General features: G+C 43.2%; 1 pseudogene; it reads right to left on the minus strand.

Moving 5' to 3' along the window:
* Positions 1-503: 503 nt before the first annotated feature.
* On the minus strand, positions 504-620 carry LOC126459182 (5S ribosomal RNA; annotated as a pseudogene).
* Between the last annotated feature and the right edge of the window lie 16,623 nt (positions 621-17,243).

Here is a 17,243-nt window from a genome sequence, read left to right on the forward strand (position 1 = left end):
TGAAAACCTCGTACCACAAGCAGAATGGAAAGCTAAATACAAGACCATGTTACTGTTAAAATAAGAGTTACACATACTCCGCATCTTTATCTGAATAACATCACTTTTTATCTTAATACCGAAGTATACATCAAATCATATGTCTCCATTACAAAATTGTTGAGGTTTTCTACCCGTTTGTTGACATATTGACTGTTGGCTTTCGCCTTGGAATCTTCAACAGACGTCTGTTTAATGATTTTTCTGATGCTTCACCGGCACTATCTACTGTTAAAGGTGCATCTTCCATTTCCCAATATGAAAAAGCACTCCATCTTCAGGCAACGAGTGGCCTACCGGGACCATCCGACCGCCGTGTCATCCTCAGAGGATGCGTATAGGAGGGGCATGGGATCAGCACACCGCTCTCCCAGTCGTTATGATGGTATTCTTAACGGAAGCCGCTACTATTCGGTCGAGTAGCTGCTCAATTGGCATCACGAGGCTGAGTGCACCCCGAAAAATGGCAACAGTGCATGGCGGCTGGATGGTCACCCATCCAAGTGCCGGCCACGCCCAACAGCGCTTAACTTCGGTGATCTCACGGGAACCGGTGTATCCACTGCGGCAAGGCCGTTGCCTTCCCAATATGAAGGGCAAATATTTTATGCTTATCCATTACGGATAAGGTAAATATTTATTTGTTAGTGCCAACCATTGTCTTGGCGACACGTTAGAAAAATCATTAAACAGACGCCAGTTGCATATCCCGAGATAAAAGCCAACAGGCAATACATTAACATATCCCCTTTGTCTGCCACAAGCGCCATTGACGGAAGAAAAGACACTCCTTTTATTTCAAAGGAAAATTTAAGGTTTTTGACACAAACGTTGCTTCCCGTCGTACTTGTAAGGACACAGACAGCGACGTAAGCCAACAGGGAAATTCTATAATCAGAGGAGTGCAACCACAGTGCAACATACCCTCGTCGTGCAGACACGACCATCCTTTAATTGGCCATATTTCAGAAGGGAGCGCCGCTTAATCCCGCACAGTTTCTGCGCGAGCTGAACGCGGAATCGTTCGTGCGTCCAAAATGACGCTTTCTCGCCCGCAATAAAAACGCGCCCGCATTCTTAATGTGCCATTTAGCACGCCGCCCGCAAGACAAACTGCCGCGCCGGCGCCGCCGCCGCCGCAGACGCTGCCACTGCGGCCGTGGCCGGCGCCGGGCGCATCCATCTACCCAGCCGTGCCACGCCACGTGCATCGCCGCCGCTCCAGCACACAGCGTGCGCCGTCTCATTTCCAAGCCACACCATTCGCAAAGTAACTTCCCAATCCTGTTGCGTTCCCTAACTGGTACCGTCTGTTAAGAAGGACCTTATTTAGGATCTGTATATCGTAAGGCTGAAACTGTGGTGAGCAGTGTTTGAATAAAAAGCCTATTACACAGCATTTGAGGTTTGTTATGACAATATACAAAACGTTTCTGTACAAGTTATGATTTAATGAACTAATGAAATAAAAAACGAAAAAAATAAATCTTTAAACTATTCGGTACGGTTTGTTAACATTGCTGCAGTGTGATTACGTAAATGTGAGGACTGTTATTGATGATGCTGTTTCGTAGACAATGGTAAGGAGAGGTGCGCTACAGAGTGGTGTAGCTGCTGTCCTCGTAGAGAAACTGGACAGGAGTAGGAATCATAGCGAACATGGAACTACGCTACTGGCCATTAAAATTGCTACACCACGAAGATGACGTGCTACAGACGCGAAATTTAACCGACAGGAAGAAGATGCTGTGATATGCAAATGATTAGCTTTTCAGAGCATTCACGCAAGGTTGGCGGCGGGGGCGACAACTACAACGTGCCGACATGAGGAAAGTTTCCAACAGATTTCTCATACACAAACAGCAGTTGACCGGAGTTGCCTGGTGAAACGTTGTTGTGATGCCTCGTGTAAGGAGGAGAAATGCGTACCATCACGTTTCCGATTTTGATAAAGGTCGGATTGTAGCCTATCGCTATTCCGGTTTATCGTATCGCGACATTGCTGCTCGCGTTGGTCGATGTCCAATGACTGTTAGCAGAATATGGAATCGGTGGGTTCAGGAGGGTAATACGGAACGCCGTGCTGGATCCCAATGGCCTGGTATCACCAGCGGTCGAGATGGCAGGCATCATATTATGGCATATTATCATGGCTGTAACGGATCCACGTCTCGATCCCTGAGTCAGCAGATGGGGACATTTGCAAGACAACAACCATCTGCACGAACAGTTCAACGACGTTTGCAGCAGCATGGACTATCAGCTCGGAGTCCATGGCTGCGGTTAACCTTGACACTGCATCACAGACAGGAGCGCCTGCGATGGTATACTCCACGACGAACCTGCGTGCACGAATGGCAAAACTTCATTTTTTCGGACGAATCCAGGTTCTATTTACAGCATCATGATGGTCGCATCCGTGTTTGGCGACATCGCGGTGAATGCACATTGGAAGCGTGTATTCGTCATCGCCATACTGGCGTATCACCCGGCGTGATGGTATGGGGTGCCATTGGTTACACGTCTCGCTCACCTCTTGTTCGCGTTGTCGGCAATTTGAACAGTGGACGTTATGTTTCAGATGTGTTACGACCCGTGGCTCTACCCTCCATTCGATCCCATCGAAACCCTACATTTCAGCAGGATAATGCACGACCGCATGTTGCACGTCCTGCACGGACCTTTCTGGATACATAAAATGTTCGACAGCTGCCCTGGCCACCACATTCTGCAGATCTCTCACCAATTGAAAACGTCTGGTCAATGGTGGCCGAGCAACTGGCTCGTCACAATACGCCAGTCACTACTCTTGATGAACTGTGGTATCGTGTTGTAGGCGCATGGGTAGCTGTACCTGTACACGCCATCCAAGCTCTGTTTGACTTAATGCCCAGGCGTATGAAGGCCGTTTATGACGGCCAGAGGTGGTTATTCTGGGTACTGATTTCTCAGGATCTATGCACCCAAATTGCGTGAATATGTAATCACATGTCAAGTCTAGTATATTTGTCCAATCAATACCCGTTTATCATCTGCATTTCTTCTTGGTGTGGCAATTTTAATGGCTAGTAGTGTACAATATACAGAACTTTTGCTTAGCTTGTAGCATTCTCCAAGCTCTGCGAAGAAACTTTACAGAAGAACAAACAGTAATAAAGTCCAGTTATTACAAGAGGGAAACTGAAGGGTGTTACACGGTGTGTGGCTCCCACTGCTAAAGCACGAGTGAACTGTCGTTGGCTGACTATGAAGTGTGTCGAAGACTGTGACGGATACTGGGCCGTGTAGCTCCCGCCGGCAATCCTATTTCGCGGCGGCAGATGGCGCTCGTAATCGGAGCCGGTGAAGGTGTAACTCACAAGGGAACCTCCCCATCACACCCCCCTCAGATTTATTTATAAGTTGGCACAGGGATAGGCCTTGAAAAACTGTACACAAATCAATCGAGAAAACAGGAAGAAGTTGTGTGAAACTATGAAAAAAATAAGCAAAATATTCAAACTTAGTAGTCCATGCGCAAGGTAGGCAACATCAAGGGGCGTGTTAGCTTACGAGCGCCGTGGTCCCGTGGTTAGCGTGAGCAGCTGCGGAACGAGAGCTCCTGGGTTCAAATCTTCTCTCGAGTGAAAAGTTTAATTTTTTATTTTCAGATAATTATCAAAGTTCAGGCACTCAATCAACTTCGCTCTCCAAAATTCGAGGACATGTTCAGATTTGCTTGGACATATACAGGATTTGACGGTTACGCACGGAAACATTTGAAAACGTAAAAAAACATATGTTTCGACAGAGCACAGGGAAAACTGTGCGACTGTGAAACTGTTGCATTCATTTGATGCAGTTCATGTGACAAACTCTTATGTTTTCATCGCTTTTTTGGGAGTGATTATCACATCCACAAGAAAACCTAAATCGGGCAAGGTAGAAGAATCTTTTTACCCATTCGCCAAGTGTGCAAGTTAGGTGGGTCTACAACATATTCCTGTCATGTGACGCACATGCCATCACCAGTGTCGTAAAGAATATATCAGACGTGTTTTCCTGTGGAGGAATCGGTTGACCTATGATCTTGCGATCAAATGTTTTCGGTTCCTATTGGAGAGGCACGTCCGTCCTTTCGTCTACTAATCGCACGGTTTTGCGGTGCGGTCGCAAAACACAGACACCAAACTTATGACAGTGAACAGAGACGTCAATGAATGAACGGACAGATCGTAACTTTGCGAAAATAAAGAAATTAAAATTTTCACTCGAGGGAGGACTCGAAACAAGGACCTTTCGATCCGCAGTTGCTCACTCTAACCACGAGACCACGACGCTCATCAGCTAACATTGTCCTTTATGTTGCCTATGCACTACTCAGTTTGTATATTTTGCTTATTTTTTTCATAGTTCCACACAACTTCTTCCTGTTTTCTCGATTGATCTGTGTTCAGTTTTTCAAGGCCTATCCACTGTGTCAATTTATAACTAAATCTGAGGGGGGTGGAATGGGGAGGTTCCCTTGTCAGTAGTCGCGCAGCACTGGTTCCGCTGGGTCCCCACGCAACTGCTATCGGCGTCTATTGGAAAAGTGCTCTTCCGTTGCCAACAGTGAAACGCCAGTGAGGGTGGTCAGGATCCATGATATGACGGGTATGAACTGGCAATCTCAAAACCAACTTCATTATTAAGTTAGAAGTTTCATTTCTGCTCTATACTGTTCCACGACTTGCTACATTATCTATTGATTGAGGCCCTGTTACCAATCAACTGGTAATTCGGGAATACTGCATAAACAAATTAAATAATGACGGAGCAGTCCATGTGTGTACTGACGGTTCACAGTGTCCAACGCGCACAATGTTTCGCCTTCGAACCTGACGTTGGCGTGCTAAATGGCACAAACATGTCGCCAAGATATGTTTGATCGCCGAAATATTGTGCCCGTTGAACACTATGAACCGGCAGTGCACTCGTGGACTGTTCGATCAACAAATACGCCGAGAGAAACTGAAGAATTACAAATTAAATAATGCATAAGGTGGTCCGCACAAGGCTTTACCACCTGGAAAAGAAATGCTTTGTTGACGTATTGTGTCTATAGTTTCGTGAGATATGCGCCACATTCGGAACATACCATCAACTCTTACCATTTGAAATCGAGACTCATGTGACCAGGCCACAGTTTTTCAGTCGACTGTGGTCCAACCGGTATAGTCACGAGCCCAGGAGAGTCCATTGGTTAAATTGGCTCTGAGCACTATGCCACTTAACATCTGAGGTCATCGCCGGCCGGGGTGGCCGAGCGGTTCTAGGCGCTACAGTCTGCAACCACGCGACCGCTACGGTCGCAGGTTCGAATCCTGCCGCGGGCATGGATGTGTGTGATGTCCTTAGGTTAGTTAGGTTTAAGTAGTTCTAAGTTCTAGGGGACTGGTGACCTCAGCAGTTAAGTCCCATAGTGCTCAGAGCCATTTCAACCAATTTGTGCTGCTGCTCTTCGCACCAGAGTTTCGAATTTACTATCTTAACACCTCCCTCTGCAGTTGAGGTCGCTAATTCATTTACTTGTAAACATTACAGAATGACCCCCCTAATTGTGGAGGTTTCGTCTGCTACTAAAAACTATTAACAAAGCTGCAGTCATTGTCTTCTTGTCTTTTTCTTTACATCTCTCGCTGCTGTTATATATCCCTTCTTTTACATTGGTGTACTATTAATTAAAAGAAACACGTGATACACAAAATACATTTTGGAAAAGGAAAAAAAATTACGTTGTTCTTAAGAAAAAAATTTATGTGTAGTGTCGGCAGACTTGCCAACACTACGTACATTAATAGAAAGAGGCGGCCAAGATGCACGCGCTAACTCACGCAGGATGGCGTGAGGTCTGAAACAGGATACGTAATGAATGCTATAAAGAAAAGTACGTAGCTTCTGGAATACTTAACTTTAATCCATCATTTGTATACAGCGTTCTTGATGATACAAGTGAGACTCTCTCTACAAATGGTTAATGGCTCCTTGCTAGGTCGTAGCCATTAACTTAGCTGAAGGCTATTCTAACTATCTCTCGGCAAATGAGAGAAAGGCTTCGTCAGTGTAGTCGCTAACAAAGTCGTCCGTAAAACTAGGGCGAGTGCTAGGACGTCTCTCGAGACCTGCCTTGTGGTGGCGCTCGGTCTGCGACCACTGACAGTGGCGACACGCGGGTCCGACATGTACTAATGGACCGCGGCCGATTTAAAGCTACCACCTAGCAAGTGTGGTGTCTGGCGGTGACACCACAAAAATAATAGTCGATAGCAAGAGATTTAGTTTCGGTAGAAAAATATGTCCCTTTTCCTGGCTGTTTCAAGTGGGAGGGCTTCGATAACCATTTCTATCCTGTCTCACCTGAATTAGTTCGCTAACGCACGCCTGTGCTGTGGCACTTTACTCAGAGGTAAGCCATTACGAACCCTGGTAGCCTATGAAATTTTCGTTTCCAGAGTTCGGCTGCGAAGGGGAGGTGAGGTGTTGGCGTAAACTTCTTCATCGCCAACCCTTGCGTCAATGTTCGAGACGCTTCCACATGGCTCAGAACCGGGCCACACCTTACGAGTGCTCATCGTATGACGGCTGTATTTAAACCCCTAAGTCCAGTCTACCAAACTATCAGTTAAATAAGCCACGAGAGAATGCTTTTGACAATGTTGACTGGAATACTCTCTTTCAAATTCTGAAGGTGGCAGGGGTAAAATACAGGGAGCGAAAGGCTATTTACAATTTTTACAGAAACTAGATGGCAGTTATAAGAGTCGAGGGGCATAAAAGGGAAGCAGTGGTTGGGAAGGGAGTGAGACAGGGTTGTAGCCTCTCCCCGATGTTATTCAATCTGTATATTGAGCAAGCAGTTAAGGAAACAAAAGAAAAATTCGGAGTAGGTATTAAAATCGATGGAGAAGAAATAAAAACTTTGAGGTTCACCGATGATATTGTAATTCTGTCAGAGACAGCAAAGGACCTGGAAGAGCAGTTGAACGGAATGGACAGTGTCTTGAAAGGAGGATATAAGATGAACATCAACAAAAGCAAAACGAGGATAATGGAATGTAGTCGAATTAAATCAAATGATGCTGAGAGAATTAGATTAGGAAATGAGACACTTAAAGTAGTAAATGAGTTTTGCTATTTGGGAAGCAAAATAGCGAATGGTGGTCGAAGTATGGAGGATATAAAATGTAGACTGGCAATGGCAAGACAAGTGTTTGTGAAGAAGAGAAACTTGTTAACATCGAATATAGATTTAAGTGTCAGGTAGTCCTTTCTGAAAGTATTTGTATGGAGAGTAGCCATGTAAGGAAGTGAAACATGGATGATAAATAGTTTAGACAAGAAGGAAATAGAAGCTTTCGAAATGTGGTGCTCCAGAAGAATGTTAAAGATTAATAGGTCGATCACGTAACAATGGAGGAGGTACTGAATAGATTTGGGGAGAAGAGAAATTTGTGGTACAGCCTGACTAAATAAGGGATCGGTTGGTAGGGCACATTCTGAGGCATCAACGGATCACCAATTTAGTACTGGAGGGAAGCGTGGGCGATAAAAATCGTAGATTGAGACCAAGGGATGAATACAGTGAGCAGATTCAGAGGGATGTAGGTTGCAGTAATTACACGGAGGTGAAGAGGGTTGCATAGGATAGAGTAACATGGAGAGCTGCGCCAAACCAGTCTCAGGACTGAAGACCACAACAACAACAATACATATCTGTGTATGATATTGTCACGGTTTACAATATCTTTAAATTCTCATATTTACTTCTTATATCAGTCCTTAATTATTATATTTCTTCTTATGTATTTTCTCCAGGAAGATTTGGTGCATTCCCTTGGATAATATCCATCGTAAAAACATACGAAACATAGAAATTCCAAACACACGAAGGCAGGTTTGCCACAATGGCATTTCTTCGTACGAATCTCACTAGGGAACGTCGTAATGATCGCTGGAGGTTTCATGCATTGCCAATACTTTTGCAGCAAGCTACGCGTAACGGATTGCTTTTCCGAAGACTGGCGCTTGCAGCTGATTGTAAATCAAGATACACTACAGGAATTTCATCGAAAATAATTTCAAATAATTTTTCCATTACTTTTATCCTATTTTTCTTTAATTCATCACCAGACATACAATTACTAGACGAATGAGGACACCGTTATTTCAAAACAATTGTGCAGTAATCTTCTACGAACATGGGTAGATGAATGAAAAAAAAAAATAAAAATAATAATCGGGTCTCCAACGCAGGGCCAAAAATGGAAAACCGCGACGCTAGCCACATAGTCACGGCTTCGGCTGAGCTGTTTGCTCGCTAAAAGGATCATAAATTACCTCGAAAACTGAGCGTCGTTTTCTCAGAAACAGTCGAATATCTAAGGATAAGCCGAGACACGTGTTCGCTTATTTTGACCCCTCCTGTATTCAGCGAAGCTTCTGGGAATTGACGTTTTCTCCTCGTTAGACCGTCTTCCAACATGAAAATTCGGAGCCTGTTTTTTTATAGATAATTTGAAAAATGGCCTTCCGTGAGTATCGAGTACATTCTTAGAGTAATTTCGATATCACTAAAATATCTTTGTCATGTTATGTGTTGGAAGAAATGAAGTGCAAATGAAATTGCTTTTTAGTAAAACCTAACTTATTTCAAACAGACAGGTCGAGAAAAAATGTGTTGCATTACTTATTGAACGCCCCTCGTAAATCTCAGAAGGAAAGTAGACGTTCTTTCCACGAAACGCTTTTGAGAAAGTTTCTGAGAACCGCCAGTTGCGACAGACTGCAGAACGATCCTCCTGCCTCCAACGTAGATCTCGCCTTTTGATCGTAAGGGTGTGATAAGAGAAATCAGGTCTCATACGGAACCGTATGCGAGTGGAACAGGAAAGGGTACAAGACACCTTCTGCCATGCACTGTATTGGTGGCTTGCGGACTATGTATGTAGCTGTGGAGATGTTGCTCCTTCCATCAGCAATGACGGCGACAGAGCATGTAGACCTGTGATTCATGGTCTACTTTGACCTTAAAGAATAACTTAATGTTGTTGAGATGAAATTGTGGAACAGGTGGAGTTCCTGTTGTAAGGTTAGCATGATGTCTTTCCTTTTAGAATGTATGCGTGGTACGATGTTTTCAATGTCCAAAGTTCCCACCGATAGAAACTGCGGTTATTCGTTAGATTAAAGACTTATTTCTTCATTCTTTCTTCCCCACAATTATGTTTTTCACTTGAACTGTCAGTAGCTTGTAGAATATATGATGAAGAGTAGATACTTTCAGTGTAAGCTGTCACACTGGAAACTCCTCGGACGAATTAGCAGAGACTGGGGAGAATATGAGACATTTTTGAGCATGAGCATGAGACATATTCGTGTCTTATATTTAGTACAGATAGTACTAACCCCAACAAAGACTCTAGTGAACAGTGGATATGTTCAAGTGAGCAGAATATAACTTTATCTGTGTAACTGTGCGCCGGCCGGAGTGGCCGAGCGGTTCTAGGCCCTACAGTCTGGAACCGCATCACCGCTACGGTCGCAGGTTCGAATCCTGCCTCGGGCATGGATGTCTCTGATGTCCTTAGGTTAGTTAGGTTTAAGTAGTTCTAAGTTCTAGGGGACTGATGACCTCAGCAGTTAAGTCCCATAGTGCTCAGAGCCACATTTTTTTGTAACTGTGCACTAAACAGCAACACGACCCTTGAAATTATGTACCACCTTGGGACTCAAACGTCGAACTTTTATTCACGTGGGAAATGTTCTCAGCCGTTGAGGTTGTAACAAGCCTAACTCCTTTTGCCGCACAGTAATTAACCTACCAATTTCAAATATGTTTTGGTAACAGCAACACGACCCTTGAAATTATGTACCACCTTGGGACTCAAACGTCGAACTTTTATTCACGTGGGAAATGTTCTCAGCCGTTGAGGTTGTAACAAGCCTAACTCCTTTTGCCGCACAGTAATTAACCTACCAATTTCAAATATGTTTTGGTAAAGAATTATAAAACATTTCTTTCATGTATACATGTTCCAGTGAAGTTTCACCATCATCGGCGCAGTCACTTTGTTTTCTGACGAAAACTGTTTAAAAATCTGGGGGCCCTAAGTACAACTTTCCTAACACAAAGAGTTTCTATGAAAACCGACTGCAAGGAGGAAAGCAGAACAGAACGTTATCACGTATACGATTTTTGTTTAAAATTGTATATCTGTGGAGAAACAATATACATGGAAGAAACAGATTTTCTAATAGTTTAAATGTCCTGCTATCATAGTTAAAACCGATTTCGAAAAAAAGAACACGAATCCGCACATTTTTCAGCACAGCATTTTCTTAATAGCAATCGGTTTTCAAAGAAAATCTGTGCATTGTTGTTTAAAAAAAAATGTGGCCTGTGTCCGAATGTTTATTACAATAACGAAGACAAATATGTCTCGAGAACGTTTTGAGATTTTTGGGATCAACGTTCCTCCTTTATATATGAATATTAGTATAGAACACATCAGTTGTAAGTTGCAAATAGTAGTTTTCAATACAAATCAATGATTTTACCCGCTCTGTACCAACATAACAGGTTACAATCCTGAAAGAGTAAATAAGTAGGTAAATAAATGTACACATCTGTCACGCACAATACTGAAAATCTTTGCGAAGCAGTGGTGTTCAGGGAATGAAGATATCAAGACTGCCTCAAGTTTACCGGCGCTCAAGAATATGTGCAGCGCTTTCTTGATTAATTCTCGCAAGTCTTGGCACTTTTATGGACACAACATTTGCGATGGACTTATAGTTATTACTCTGCTTATGAATTTCTCATAGTCTTCTTTCTGTTACAATAATTAACGCAGTATCGAAAATCCGTAGGTGGGGATTAACTATGATTTTTCGGGAATGATTAGTATCCCATCTACGAAACGTTGGAAGTGGAGCCATCTGCGTAAGGCACGTGTTGAGGCGAACAGCAGAGGGAGCAACGATTACTGGGAATTTTGTTTTGTCACTCTTGATACACACATAATAATGAAACGCTTAATCATTGCATGCTAATTAAACCATTGTTCAGCACAATTAATATTTCATGACGGGTCCGTTACGTACGGCAGTTATTAATGATAGTCGGTTTGCTAATATTTATTTTGTTCGTCATTTGCATTTTCAACCCATCTCCTGTTTGAATATAGATACAATCACAAAACAAACAAACATTCAGATTAGCTGTCTGCATTTGTGTGAACGCTCACGTTCCGTTAGCCGAATCTAAAGTGGTGATCTGGAAACAATGAGAGTTTTCCAGTCATTTAATTAGGTGATAATGCAGCCACTGATAATTACGAATTTTACACGCGTGGGAGACAACAGAGGTTCGAATAATATGTTAATCGAGTGATTCTGACACTGCTAACACTCCCCGGGCTAATTTCGTTACGAGACAAGATCTCACCCGTATTCCTTTCTTTAACAAATGATCTTCAGTCAACTAAGAATTTGTAATTGGCTTGGAACTTCTCTTGAAGATTACCGTCATTTCACAATGCAGGAAAACGGAAGAAAAAAGGCAATATGTCTCCAAATAGTTCTTTATATTTTGCGACTTTTTTCTTTCAGTAACCAAAGCATAGTTGCTGTGGTGAAGATTTTCAGTTTCTAGTGTATTTTAGCTCGTCTTATCTGGATAAAACTTCCGGTGCAAACGCTAGAAACGTTCAGCTTGTTGTCGTTTCTATGTCTCACCTCGTCTTCTTGACATTAGCTAGATTTAGAAAAAACATGCAGTAGAAGCTTACGGTAGGGCATTAAGGAATGAGAGATGGTGCCGCAAACGATGTCTGCAGTTTTAGCATAACACAATAACTTTCTGTGATGTCGTCATGCTAATCCGTCACAGATTCATGCATCAATGAGTGAGTCTACTTTGTCGTGTCAAACCGCAGCTCAGTGAGCATTCCGGAGAGCTTTATGTTCTGTACGACCTGAAAAATCTTGCTTTAAATTTATACTGGGTAATGAAGTTCTACATATCCAAAACGCGTTGCGTCGCTGTGGTGATAAAGTAACGAATTATTCCAGAAATTGTAATATCCACATTATACTCTCGTGCTTTCTTCAGAAAACATTGACCTGTGAATACTTACGAGAATTGGAACTTAGAAAAGCGCAATACATTTATTCTTTCATCTTCATTCTCAGAGGAAATGGGACATCTACATCTTCTGTCTGTTTTTATAGGGTTTCTTACTTCACTCAGTAAAAATGGAACCCTTGTAAGATCACTTTCTTGTCCGTCTGTCTACCAGTCAGACTGTTCAAAGCCCTTTTTCTCAGGAAAGGATTGATGTATCAAGTTGAAATTTAGGTCATATACTAAGGTCTACAGTTCCTTGGCAATGTAAAAAAAGTGAAGTATCTAAGTCAATGCAAGCATTTATGTCACATAGTTTTGTACTTCAAGCTCACTCATCAAACCCTGCAGGGTACCTCCCGTTGACCTAGAATCATGAAATTTTCCAAGAAGCAAATTTCCACATTACAACCGAAGGAAAAAAAATCCGACAATTGTCAATTTGAAAGTATATCACACGAAAAAAATTGCCATTTGTTATCCGACGATTTGTTAAGACCCCGTTTTCTCAGGACCGAATACATGTATCAAGTTGAAATTTAGATCATATACTGAGGTCTACAGTCCTTTGGTAGTGTAAAAATGTTAAGCTTCTAAGTTAGTGCAATCAAAGATACGGCTATTTACGAGGTGGAATCCAAAATTTTCGGGACTGGTGTTGCCATCTGGAAAGTAGGAGTAGTAGATCATTGCACCGCTAGGTGGCGAGGGGTGCATATCTGATGAGTCAGTGTCCGGAGTGGCATTCAGCTAGGAGGACGTGTTGCGTGTCCACAGTGATTTCCGAAAAGCTCTGTGTTTGGTGTGTGGCGATTTTACGATGGATCCGCGAACAGAACAGCGCATGTGTATCAAATTCTGTGCGAATCTCGGGAAAAGTGCTACAGAAACCCTTGCAATGATTCAACAAGTGTTTGGGGGACAGAGCATGATCCGATGCCTGTGTTTGAGTGGCTTGCTCGGTTGAGGGCCGGCCGTACAGATGTCGAAGATGATGCTCACACTGGAAGGCCCGTTAGCCACACAACGCCAGACATTGTTGCCAAACTCCAACAACTGGTTCGTGCGGATCGACATCGGCCCATTCAAGACCTTGCGGATGAAGTGGGTATTGGTTATGGGACGTGTCAACGAATGTTGACTGATGAATTGGGCATGCATCTTGTCTCCGCAAAATTTGTGCCTAGGATCTTGACTGCCGATCAGAAGGCATAGCATGTTGAAGTGTGTACGGACCTTCGTCACACCGGATCTGTTGATCCAACCTTCTTGTCACGGGTTATCACCAGCGACGAGAGCTGGATTTACTGTTACGACTCAGAGAAAAAGCAACAATCGTCCCAGTGGAAGAGCCCGGGCTCTCCAAGACCCAAAAAAGTGAGAAAGGTGAAGAGAAAAGTGAAGAGCATCATCATCGTTTTGTTTGATACCAAGGGAATTGTGCACAAAGAATTCGTCCCACCCAACCAAACAGTGAATTCTGCATACTACTGTGACGTTTTGTGATGGCTCTGTGAAAACGTGTGGCGACGATGGCCCAAACTTTAGCGTCAAGGGAACTGGCTGCTGCATCACGACAAAGCGCCCTGTCACATGTCTTTGCTCACAAGGACCTTTTTGGCAAACAACAACATGGCGGTTCCGGAATGAGATTTTCACTCTGCAGCGGAGTGTGCGCTGATATGAAACTTCCTGGCAGATTAAAACTGTGTGCCCGACCGAGACTCGAACTCGGGACCTTTGCCTTTCGCGGGCACGTGTTCTTGCAGGTACTGGCAGAAGTAAAGCTGTGAGTACCGGGCGTGAGTCGTGCTTCGGTAGCTCAGATGGCAGAGCACTTGCCCGCGAAAGGCAAAGGTCCCGAGTTCGAGTCTCGGTCGGGCACACAGTTTTAATCTGCCAGGAAGTTTCTACATGGCGGTTGTACCCCACCCACAGTACTCGCCAGATATGTCACCTTGCGACTTCGCGCTATTCCCAAAACTGAAAGTCAGGTTGAAAGGCAGTCGCCAGATATGGCACCTTGCGACTTCGCGCTATTCCCAAAACTGAAAGTCAGATTGAAAGGCAGTCGGTTCGACACTCTAGAGAGGATTCAAGAAGCATCGCTGGTGGTGATAAACACCTTCAAAGAACAGGACTTTTGACCAGTGGCGGAAGCACTGGGACCGGTGTGTACGTCCAGAATCGGGACTACATCGAGGGTGATGGTGACCATTAGTCCAAAGGTAAGGTTTTCAACAGATGGCACCACCAGTCCCGAAAATTTTGGATAGCACCTTATGTGTCACATATTTTGACACTCGCAAACTCATTCATTACAACCTATAGGATTAAAACAATGAGGCAGAACCATGGAATTTGACAAGAAGCAAGATTTTACAGTACAAATAAAGGAAAAATCAGAAAATTGTTAATTTATAATTATATCACATGAAAAAATATGGCTTTTGTTATTTGTTATACGACTACAAACATGAGTATAAAACATTCTTGAAAGTCTTGCAACCTGAGGACAGATAGCTTGCCAGTACGTCACTAACAGTCAAAAATTGTCGAGTTCCTCGGTCCACGGAATGGATGAACTGTCTATACACATAATTAAGTTTGTACGGAACCCTCAGTGGGTGAGTCCTACTTGCACCTGATCAAATTTATTTCTCTATTCGTCTCATTTAGGTTGGCTATGTTTTTTAGACGGGTAACATTGTAGTGACCGAGAAAATGTAAATTTCTTATTATTAATTCGAATTTTCTTTCAAGGTATGTCTGAAAATTTGACAAACTGGGAATCTTTCGTACTATACAAATACGACATCGTTACCCTAAGAACATTTATATTTTTTCTGTTTTTGTTGTCCTAGAGACATCTTCTGCGATCTCACTGTGACCCTAAATAGCAGACCCCGGTAGCGGTATATTTTTGGGTTTCGGAATTGGTGTGAAACGGATAACAAAGTTAAAAGTGCTGACTAGTTAAATAATCTGATGAAGAAGGATTAAGAAATTTCTGTGACTAGTTCATAATTTCTATCTCAATTAGAATCTTAAAATATGGGTATGACGTACACTAAAATGAATCACGAAAGAAAAAAGGAAAATAAATAACGTTAAAAATCAGGACTTTTCCCCTCATCTGTGATGCTGTAGAATAAACCTAATTTCGATACGATAAACACTTACTGGAAACTTTCGTTAAACTCGTCTTTACAGGAGCCAAAATTTATATTCGCTTGTTATGTTTTTAGACGCCTCGGTAACGTGACAACGTAAATTTTTACAAAATTCAAAAATAATAAGAGACTTAATAGTTCGATGGTAGGTACTGAGCTTAGAACGCTTCACAGCGTTAATTGAATGCTCAGAACTGCTTGGCATGAATTTGATAGTCACAGGCTTAAAGAGAGTAGGTGTGTAGCTTATATCGCAACACTATATTCGCGAAAAACATTGTTTCATACATTCATTAAGACTGCTATCCGATAAAATGAAGCGATTGTTGAACGGTGGGCGCTGTTTTTTCTTCTTATTATGATATTGTTGTTTTAGGTGTGTAATGCTGAAACTGAATAAAGCTTCAGGTAAAAAGCAATGGGTGTTTGATTTACCCGAAGAATCACAAAATCTTATTCATACTCTTAGAGAGAAGGGTTAAACAACTGATCTGAAAGGCTTTACTATAATAAAATAAATAACAACGATCACCGGGAGGAACGACTCGTGTGGTTGAAGTAATTCTGGTTTAGCGGATGATATTGTAACGTTCCTTGTCCTCTCTCAGCGAAGTTGTAAACAGGTCTACTGCGGTGTCCGAATAGCCCAGACGATGTGCAGCGCATGCGATTTCACTGCGACTGTGCAATCAGACAGCCGTTGTTCTAGGAAACATTTTGTTTATGCGTGTAAAATTGTTTCCAAAAGTATCGGAATCATCACTTTGTTTCAAGAGGAACTTGAGTTATCCAAACTCCTGCACAGCTCCGAGGTTCCAATTGCACTTAGAAAGAGTAGAGGTTGGACCAGCCGACAGAAATTACACTGAGGTAACAAAGAGCCATATATACAGATGGCGGTAGTATCGCGTACACAAGGTAGAAAAAGGCAGTGCTTTGACGGAGCTTTCATTTGTACTCAGGTGATTCGGATGAAAAGGTTTCCGACGTGATTATGGCCGCACGACGGGAATTATCTGATTTTGAACGCGGAATGGTGGTTGAAGCTAGACGCATGAGACATTCCATTTCGAAAATCATTAGGTTCTTCCATATTCCGAGATCCACAGTGTCAAGAGTGTGCCGAAAAAAGTGGTTCAAATGGCTCTGAGCACTATGGGACTCAACATCCGAGGTCATCAGTCCCCTAGTACTTAGAAATACTTAAACCTAACTAAGCTAAGGACATCACACACATCCATGCCCGAGGCAGGATTCGAACCTGCAACCGTAGCAGTCGCGCGGTGCCGGACTGAAGCGCCTAGAACCGCTCGGCCACAGAGGACGGCGAGTGTGCCGAGGATACCAAATTTCAGGCATTACCTCTGACCAAGGACAACGCAGTAACTGACGGCCAACACTTAATGGTCGAGAGCAGCGGTGTTTGCGTACAGCTGTTAGTGCTAACAGACAATCAAGATTGCGTGAAATAACCGCAGAAATCAATGTGGCACGTACGATGAATGTATCCGTTATGACAGTGCGACGAAATTTGGCATTTATGGGCTAGGCAGCAGACGATTGACGCGAACGCCTTTGCTAACAGAGGACATCGCCTGCAGCGCATCTCTTGGGCTCGGTTGAACCCTAGACGATTGGGAAACCGTGACCTGGTCAGATTAGTCCCGATTTCAAATGCGAGAGCTGATGTTAGGGTTCCAGCGTGGCGTACGCCCCACGAAGCCGTGGACCCAAGCTGCAACATGGCACTGTGAGGTCGATGGTGGCTCCATAATGGTGTGGGCTGTGTTTGTATGGAATGTGCTGGGTCCTTTGGTCCAACTGAACCGATCATTGACTGGAAATGGTTCTGTTGAGCTGTTTGGAGACCATTTGTAGCCATTCAT

The sequence above is a fragment of the Schistocerca serialis genome, chromosome 2, assembly GCF_023864345.2.
Source record: "Schistocerca serialis cubense isolate TAMUIC-IGC-003099 chromosome 2, iqSchSeri2.2, whole genome shotgun sequence".
Taxonomy (NCBI): Eukaryota; Metazoa; Arthropoda; class Insecta; order Orthoptera; family Acrididae; genus Schistocerca; species Schistocerca serialis.